Source organism: Scyliorhinus torazame, chromosome 7 (assembly GCF_047496885.1).
Source record: "Scyliorhinus torazame isolate Kashiwa2021f chromosome 7, sScyTor2.1, whole genome shotgun sequence".
Lineage (NCBI taxonomy): Eukaryota > Metazoa > Chordata > Chondrichthyes > Carcharhiniformes > Scyliorhinidae > Scyliorhinus > Scyliorhinus torazame.
The window spans coordinates 236,623,439-236,632,009 of record NC_092713.1 but is presented as its reverse complement, the minus strand read 5'-3'; the positions used below and the strand labels follow the sequence as shown (position 1 = coordinate 236,632,009).

The window sequence follows — 8,571 nt, the reverse complement described above, 5'->3', positions numbered from 1 at the left end:
CATAGCCGCCACCGGAAATCAACCTGAAGGAAAATTTGACTGCATATGCATGATTGATATGTGGCTCTGTCTACTTTGAGGATGATAATGAGAGTAACTCAATGTCAAAAAGAATATTCCACAATTTCTAACTGTCATGCTGACACTTAAATGTCAACAAATGAAGTGGCAAGAATGTAAACCGCAAAAAAACTGGGATAACAGCTGAAGTTTTATTTATGAATTTGCATTAAAGCATTTACTCCCCTACTTCTTGCACCCTCTACAACTGTCCTTTCTAGGATTTTGAGGGGGTTTTCCTTGTATCCAATGACACGGGGACATCCTCTTCCTGTAAGTGTTCATTCTCGCTTTTGTTATAGACGATCTTCTCCTGTATACTCTGTAAAGGAAGTTGGAAGTTCCATTGAATAGAACGACATCCTGTATTACCTAATGTTCAGTATGTAGAGCATAGTGAGTATGGGGGCAATTTTCCAGCAACGTTGTGCCCGTTGGAATTGTGGCTATCTTGGGGAAATATCTGAAATTCAATTTCCGGGTGCGTTGTTCTCAGGCCCTTCCAGCAGACATAATCAGGTTCACACTATGAATTTAAATAGATTTTAACATGCAAAGTCAGCCTGACGCCCAATCTTCTGGGAACGTGCAATGTTCCCACTCATCGATGTGGCGTGGCATCGGTGGGAATCACTACTGGTCGCAGATGCGTTGACCACACTAGAGTGGGAGGTCGGAGAACATAGTCATCCCCAGATGAATGGGAAAATGGCAAGGCAGTGACCTGGCACTGCCCTGGGCACCGTGGCAGTGTCAGGTTGGCTTTGCTGGGGTGCCACGCGGCAGTGAGGTTGGCACTGAGGTTTGACGACCCCATAGCGGAGAGTCACTCCTCGGGGAGTGCTGATGGTGGGGGGCCTTTACTAGAGAGGTGGGGGGGGGGAGGTGGACTAATGCCAGCAAGGATGGTGGGGAGCGGATGGTGGCTGGGTTGAGTCATCGTGAAGCCTGCATTGTCTGAGAGGGGGAGGGGTGACCCGAACATCTAATGGTGGGGGGTTTCCCCACTGTATCTTGCATTCCTTACAGACAAGATGATTTGTCTCAAGTTAGCTGGAGCTCGACATCACCAAATAAGAATGTTTTGCACTTTAAACTGCTGTGAGACTTTAAATCCTGCAGTAAAACACAATTTTCCACCCACCAACTGCTGAACTCTGACTCACAGACAGTTTCATCTATGTAGCTCATGCAAAGCAATAAGATGTGATTGACGCCAGAAAAATGAGTGGGAAGAGTACATTGCAGATAAGGTGGGCCCATCTCCCACACTGCCCACTTTCGGTGAAACCTACACCAACACAAAACCTGATCTTATTGCGCTTTTCGCACCACAGTCATCATTGCAAATCTTCCTCCAACACCATGGGCTGGATTCTCCGGGGTGGAGAATGGTCCTTCACCCGTAAATCGGGACCGGCGCCGCTGAAGTGATTCTCTGGAGAATTGCTCGGGGGTCGCTCACACGCGATTTACACGGGACGGGTAGGGGGCTATTGACAGATGCCCCCACCGCGATTGTCCGCGCAAAACCACGGGCGTCATTCTCCGCCGGCGGGAGTCTCCGTTTTGCCGGCGCCCGGGGGTTTCCCGACGGCGTGGGGCTGCCCCACAATGGGAAACCCCATTGACCGGCCGTTGTTACAGAGACTCCCGCCGGCCAGTCGGGGCAGAAATATGGCGGGGCGGGTAGGAGAATTTTGCCCCACATATCAGCCGTCGGGAATCTCGGGTTGCGGACACCGCCCTGGTGTGGGACGGGGGATCGATCACCGGGGTGGGGGGGGGGGGGTGCCTCATGGATGGCCAGGGAGCGATCGAGCGGCATGGACCCGCGGTGCGCGCAATCACGTGGTGGCCTACATTTTTGATGACGGTCCACGGTGTGAATCCGCCATGTCGCATGGCACGGCCGATGTGCACATGTGCGGTCTCCCGACCGGAAGTGCAGGGCCCCATATCCGCAGCCAGGGCTGGAGAAGCACTCCGGGGCACTGCCAGCCCCCTGCAGGTCGGAGAATCGCTCACGACTTACTTAAAGGAAGTCCAGAGTGAAACGCCAGCGTAAAGGGACATAGCCCCATTTTTGGAGAATCCAGCCCCATATCTATAGCTAAAGGTACAGATCTATTCAGCCAAATAGAACAAAATCTACCTGGTAGTTTGTGTACAATTGGGTGTCACTTATTAATTCCTCTGGGTGCTGCTTTCTGAAGTTAATGCTAATTTCCTTCAATGTAACACTTGAGTTTTTATTAAAACATAAATAATCACAATTGGTTACAACTCTTGTGCAGCCCAAGAACTCCAAAATGAAAGCTAAAGTGCATTAAATTACTAACTGGACAAAGGAAGATTGTTTTTGATCTTAAGGGAGAAGGTCACGGCCACGATGTTTTGTGATATTCTCATGTCTTTAGCCCACTGGATCATTTGGCTCTCAAACTCCATTTTCAAGATGATGTGAGTTAATAGTGCATTTTTGGTTGGCTTTCTATCTTTATGAAATGATGGGTCATAGTAGAAGCAAATAGATTGTTTCCAGTGATTCAAGAACCTAGAGCAAGAAAATATAGATGTAATATCAAATAACATGGAAGCTCAAATGTTTGTCATCCAGAATCTGCGGCGAAATTCTCCGGTATCGGCGCGATGTCCACCGACCGGCGCTCAAAACGGCGCAAATCAGTCGGGCATCGCGCCGCCCCAAAGGTGCGGAATCCTCCGCATCTTGGGGGGCCCAGCCCTAACCTTGAGCGGCAAGGCCCACGCCGGACTGATTTCCGCCCCGCCAGCTGGCGGAAAAGGCCTTTGGTGCCCTGCCAGCTGGCGGGAAATGACATCTCCGGGCGGCGCATGCACGGGAGCGTCAGCGGCCGCTCACGGCATCCACGCGCATGCGCAGTGGAGGGGGTCTCTTCCGCCTCCGCCATGGTGGAGACCGTGGCGAAGGCGGAAGGAAAAGAGTGCCCCCATGGCACAGGCCCCCTGTGGGGGCACCCCCCGGGGCCAGATCGCCCCGCGCCCCCCCCCCCCCCCCAGGACCACGGAGCCCGCCCGCGCCGCCTTGTCCCGCCGGTAAGAGAGGTGGTTTAATCCACGCCGGCGGGACAGGCATCTTAGCAGCGGGACTTCGGCCCATTCGGGCCGGAGAATCGCCGGGGGGGTGGGGGGTTGGCCGCCAACCGGTGCGGCGCGATTCCTGCCCCCGCCGAATCTCTGGTGCCAGAGAATTCGGCAACCGGCGGGGGCGGGATTCACGCCAACCCCCGGCCATTCTCCGACCCGGCGGGGGGTCGGAGAATCTCGCCCCGGGTCTCCAATTTGTGGCCCACCTTGACGCGACTGGTGGCACATGGTTAGGGATTTCGTGGCATCACTTATCTCCTGCAGTCCACAGTCTCCCCACAATCCAATGGCAGTGGCACAACAAGAATATTACATGTTGCCCTCTTTTTGATAGAGCAACACATCTGCCCTCTCCCCAACCCCCTCAACCAACATACATCATGGCGCTAAAGAGCCAACTAGGTCAGGCTTTACCAGCCTGTTTCTGTCTGCAGCCAGGCCGAAATTCCAGAGGTCACCAGTTAACAGTATCACAAAGAAACCAACACAAGTAACAGTCACTAACATTCACAAAGTCACTGGAGGGCACCCTATGGGAGCAGTCGAATTAGTTTGCTTTCCTCTTAATACAGCATTGTGCGTCATCACTTGGATGAGAAATGAATTCAAGATAATCATTGTGCTTGAGATTAAATTCATCACCTTTATCACATTTGGCATTTTTTAAAGCAGCTTCTGAATCTGCATTATTAATAAATACTTTCTCTAAAACCTGGCTGGATGGTTACACTATTCTTCAATGCAGTCAATGGTCATTGTTCTGAGAGTTGTACCTTGTGTCTCATTTCCTGATTTTAGATCAGTTTGTCTACTTCAGAATTTATTTGACTCTCAGATTATTCATTGATCATTATTGAAAAAAGGTGGAAGAAGGAACAACAATAATTTTAATGTGACAAGAAACTACCCTTCACACAACTAATTTTAATAGGAACATTTGAATTAAATTAGCAAGCTTTTTTAATATTGTTCCTGACTACTATTTTTGGACAAAAAGTTTGGAATATTTCTCTGAGTTATTAGAATTTCTGTGATTCAATAATGAAATGCCAAATTAATACTTTTTGATATTTGTATTATAAGACTGGAGAAGGTAAAGTCACCTCTCCAAAAGGGGCTGAAATATATGTCTAAATGTCTGAAGACTGAGCTTCCTTGTATTCACAGCTGTTGGTTCATCTTTAGAGAAACCACAGGCGTGATGCAACGGACTCGTCGCGCCTGGCTTGGTTTCGGGATGAGGCCGTTGAATCTCGCAAGAGGCCAAAATATCTCGCAAGATTCAACGGAATCTGGCAAGGCGTCGTAATCCGGATCTCGCTGTAGCTGGAAATTTGCCAGATTCTCCCAGTTACTCGGATTTACCAGCCATGCCTAGGAGACCTTGCCAGGGCGCTCTTTAGTACTGGTCCACACGAACATGGACCAGTCATAATGGCACCTGGGGGGTCTCCCATGCCATTGGAGACCCCCAGGTTAGGCATTAGGTAGGGTGTCACCCTGGCACTCACACTGGCCCCTGGGCACCTTGACATTGCCAACTTGGCATTTTGGCACTGCCACCCAGCCACCTGACAGTGCTATAATGGCAGGGGCATTAATAATGGCCAGGCTGGCAACGCCAAGGTGCCTGGATGCCAGGTTGCCAGTGCTAGGGGTATGGCCCTGATGGGGCCTTGTCTATAAGAGATAGGGTGAGGGGGAACTCGAGGACGCTGGAAGAGGTCATTTGGGTGAAGTGCGGGAGGTCTGGAGGCTGCGGTGGGGTTGCTGAGGAGGAGTCAACAGATTGGGGCTGCCTTTAAAAATTACGCCCGAAATACGAGTAGTGTTCCTGCACTGGCGAGCAGGAAATAACTAAAGTGTGACCTCGACGGGGAGTTCACCGCCGAGGCCATAAAACCCAGCAAAGTGCCGTTGAATAGCGGGGTCTTTAGTGCCGAGAAACACCCCATTAAACGCGCCTGAAACCGGATATCAAATGTTTTTGATTGAATCGAGCCCCAATAGTTCTTTGCCATGCTAAAACCCAATCTCCTGGTTTGTCAACCTCAGTACTTGTCACTGATGGTGCAATAATGTAATTTGTTTACAAGGAAACAACAATTAACCACTCTGTTTTTTTCCTTACATGCTGTTGGATCGCCTTGCTTTTCCATCATTCGTAATTAATCTCATTTAAACATTACATTTCAAAGAGAAATTAAAGTAATGACGGGCTAGATTCTCAGATTCTGGGGCTATGTCTCCACACTGGCGTGGAAACGGTGGCATTTTACGCCATAAACAATTGTCTTAATATGGCTACCGATTCCTCGTTTTGCTGGGGGCTAGCATGGCGGCAGCGTAGAGCACCCGGCTCTAGTAGCCGATTCGGCTCGGAGAATTGCCGGGTTCATGGCCGCGCATGCGCACGGTGGCGGCCTGCAGCGGTCGTACCATGCTACATGGCGGAGGCCGCTCGTGGACCCGTCCTGCGAAATAGTGCCTCCCCCTTGGCCGGCTCATACACCCCGGGTCACCCCCCCGCAGTGCCCCCTGTTAGCGGAAGAAATTGCTATATGTGTCTGGATTGATACAATAAAGATGTCTCAAAGTATTGTAATAGCACAGGTCAAGGGCAAACCAGCAAGCAAGGGGTTAAACATCTCCCAAGGGAAAACCAGCAAGCAAGGGGTTAAAGTCACCCACATTGGAAATGATTTAATCATCTCACAGAGCATTTGAATATGAAAAGGGAAACACAGGAGGCCCCAGTATGTCTAAGGGATCCATTGTCCAACACATTCGCACCTCTTCTAGAAGTTAAATATGTTAAGCACAAACCCATGTGATTGTAAGGAAACATTGTATTCTTTAATCGTTTTCCCATTACGGGGACCAGAAAATATGCACACTGATCACTTTGTATTGTTCCGAATGATTCAGTGACGTCAATACCTGCTTGTGACTCCGAAGGACTTTAAATATATATGCATGTAATTCTGAGGACAGGCACAGCTGACTTTTGGGAGCTACAGGATAGTCGCAGAATCTATCTCTTCTGTGTGCACACAGTTTTTCTGAATTATACAAAGTTTTACCAACACCACGCGGAGTCCGCAGCCACCATGCCGAGTTCCCGACGGATGAGGCCACACGCGACTGACACCATCGGGAAATCGTCCGGTCGGGGGTGGAGCATCGGGGGCCTCAGGCAATGTCCGATTTGGTCAGGAACTGTGATTCTCCAGCCGATCGCCGAACGTGATTTTGCCATCGGCGACCGGAGAATTAACTCCGACATCCCCTTACCTGGCACTTTTAAATGGTATTTTGTAATTTGCCTGAATGACTACAAGAATTATTGTTTCTTTAAAAGTTTTCAATTTTCTTCCTGCTTCAAATACATTCCAGTATTATATTTTCACTCTTGTTATAACATTTCAGAATTCCCTCATATATTTTATTGAAGAGTTACCTGAACTACTTCATTTTTTCTGGTTAAAAATTAATATCAACATTAAGCCTTTAAATCTCATATTATCCATAAAATCCATCCATTTACAGACAAGTGCTACATAGATTGTCGTACCTACTCAAAATATCAGGGGTTTCTTTTATGTTTTTTATTAAAGGAAATTAATGTTGAGATATCAGATAGCATGATAGTTGAATGTCACCATGACAAAGGTAGAGGTCTCATAAATTTGGCCTTGCTAGTGTCTGAGGGCACAGCAAAAAATCATACATAAGTACCATGGACAAGGTAGATGGTTGTGTAAGCCTAGTTCATATACTTTTCCAATCCACTCAGGCAAGTGATGGTTGCCTTCTGATTGAGGTTACAATGAAAGAACAGAATCGCACAACGCCACAGTCTGAGACAAAGCTCCCACGCTTGTATTGCTGTGTGTATTTTTTGGTGGATTTAAACGGAATCTCGAGATGAACTGCAGCAGCTTTGGTATAAACATGGAACACTTGATAAGAGTCTTGTGGTGTTACTCCTTTATCGATGTTGTCAAGAACAGGAAACCTGCTTTTCACTTTTTAATGTGGTGTGCAAATTCTGGCAAGCTGAAGGCCATTATTTATGGGTGAAACCGAGTTTAGTACAGATATGAGAGGGAAACAATTAAATTCACAGGTGCCATTATACAGTAAAACCAATAACAATTAAAACATCTCATAAAATCAGTAACTAACAAAAGATCAGTTAATTATAGGATGGAATGCAACCATTTTAATTGGGGAACAGCTTTATAATTCTTTGATCTTTAAATTGTATACAACTCTTAATATTGGCAATTTACCTCCAGAGACTTTAACTATTTTCAAACAATTTGAAGAATAATTATGTGGTGAGCTTGTTGCTTGACTCATTGCTTGATGTTATTGGCTTGAAATAACGTGCTGGATTCTCCGGTCCCTCAACCCTGGACGGGATTCTCCATTCCCTGACGCCGATTTTGTTATCGGCGATCTGACGGAGAATCCCTTTTTAAGATGGAATCGGGGGCGGTGCCTGTTTTCCGACGCTCTGCCCCCTCCAAAACACGTCATCGAGGAGCGAGTCGCGCGCCGTTGGGATGGACTCGGGCCATTACCTGAGGGCCCTCCCCCGATGCTCCGCCCTGATGGGCCGAGTTCCCGACCGCGCAGTTGATTCATGGGCTGGGCTTCTCCTTTCTGGGGACTAAGTCCCCACGCCGGCGGGAAAACCGCCGCCAACCACTTTGGCGTCAACAGCCCCCGGAAGTGTGGAATTATCAGCACTTTCGAGGGCTAGGTGGACGCCGGAGGGGTTGGAGCCACTGCAGCCAACGGCGAAGGGACGGCGCAATCGTGCGCATGCGCAGAACTGCCAAGGTGATTCTGCGCATGCGCAGACCAGCCAGCGTATTTTGGCACCTGCGCGTGGGGTTCTCTTCTCTGCACCGGCCTAAGCAGAGCCCGACTGGGGCCGGCGCGGAAGGAAGAGGTGCCCCCAAGGAACAAGCCCGTACGCAGATCGGTGGGCCCCGATCGCAGCCCAGGTCACTGTGGGGCCCCCCCCCCCCAGGGTCGGATCCCCCCGCACCCCCCCAAGGATCGCCCCCACCGACTTACCCACCAACTTACCACCGGTGCGTGAGTTGAGTGATTCACACCGGCGGGACTGGCCATAAATGGATGGCTGCTCGGCCTATCAGGGCCCGGAGAATCGCTGGGGGGGTCGCTGCCAGTGGCCCCCGACTGGCGTGACGGGAATCCCGTCCCCGCCCGAAAAACGGCTCTGCAGAATACGGCAGCCAGCGTCGAGGCGGCGGGGCGGGATTCATACCGCCTCCTGAGGAATCTCCGACCCGGCGGGGGGTCGGAGAATCCCGCCCCTGGACTCAGCGGTCGGGAGCCTGGTGT

The 8,571-nt window shown here is 49.7% G+C and overlaps 1 long non-coding RNA gene across 1 annotated transcript in view; it reads left to right on the top strand.

Moving 5' to 3' along the window:
* The first annotated feature begins 275 nt into the window (after positions 1 to 275).
* Positions 276 to 8,571, top strand: part of LOC140427457 (uncharacterized) — a 55,176-nt gene continuing 46,880 nt past the window's right edge. Inside the window, exon 1 of the long non-coding RNA XR_011948500.1 lies at positions 276 to 333. This is a non-coding gene — a long non-coding RNA (uncharacterized lncRNA). The remainder of the gene's footprint in view (positions 334 to 8,571) is intronic.